Source organism: Hibiscus syriacus, unplaced genomic scaffold, assembly GCF_006381635.1.
Source record: "Hibiscus syriacus cultivar Baekdansim isolate YM2019G1 unplaced genomic scaffold, ASM638163v2 tig00002919_pilon, whole genome shotgun sequence".
In the NCBI taxonomy this organism is placed as follows: domain Eukaryota; kingdom Viridiplantae; phylum Streptophyta; class Magnoliopsida; order Malvales; family Malvaceae; genus Hibiscus; species Hibiscus syriacus.
The window spans coordinates 687,460-688,636 of record NW_024061957.1 but is presented as its reverse complement, the minus strand read 5'-3'; positions in this window follow the sequence as shown (position 1 = coordinate 688,636).

Sequence of the window (1,177 nt, the reverse complement as noted above, 5' to 3'; positions counted from 1 at the left end):
AAAACATAATTCTTTGCGTACTGTATAAATATGTAGGCCCAATAGAGTTTTCTTTAGCATTTTGGGTTTAAATTAGTGATTTTCTTTTAGGTTAATGGGTGGTGTTGGATATAAATTAAGCCTTCTGGGCTTGCATTTAGATTTCTTGAGCTGTACATGTAATTGGTGAGGAGATCATTTACCATGAATATAAATCGCGGCTTGTCATTGTTATCTTTGCGTAGGTTAAATTATAAATGGAAGAGTGATATAATAATTATGTGTGTTGACGGAATCATTTTTTTATCAATGTGACATACATGTGTTATTTATGCTATTTTCTGTTTTTTTTAAATATATCTTTTATCTTCAAAGATAAAAGTTTTATGCTTTTATAAAACTTTTATCTTTGTGTCATATTGATAATAAAATCACTACTCTTCTACTTTTTCGATCAATCAAGACACCGACAAACTTATCTTATTATCCTATCAATTTAGATTTTTCTAAAATCACTTCAAAACTCGTAGAATTCAACTTCAAATTTAAAACTCATAAAAGCTCAAACTATTTTGATCTATAATATCTCAAATTTCATCAACTTAGAATTAAAGTGTACCACTCTCTTCTTTCTCCACTTCTACACCATTACAATTTGAAGGAAAACGTTTAATCGTCGAGAAATAAAAAAGAATATGAAACTAAAGTTTTTTCACAGAAAATAAAGAAAGTTTTTAGAGTCATTCAATAACTTTAAAAAGATAAATGTCCGGTCATGACGTCATGAAATATATAACAGTGAAGTAACTAAAATGGGAGTAAATCGAAAGTTAAAGAAGTAAATTATAAATTATAAATTTTATTGACCAAAATTGAGTGATAATATGCATAATTTACCCTTTAATATAAAGTACGGATTTTCATTACACCTCGCGATTCATAACATTACGTCCAAAAGATTGTGACTGAACAAAGTGCAGCAGCTAGAAATCAAGGATGATATGTTTTGTACAAGAAAATGGTGTAACAATGGCAGACAAACATAGATTCTGATATTTGAAAGTAAGAAAGATTTATGATGAGGTGAATGAACCTTTCCTCTTCCTTTCTACTTACCACACCGAAAATCCACAGCTTTCCCAGGTTAAAAGACTAGGAATATAATTTCACATCAACTTTACCCACTTTTTTGTCTACA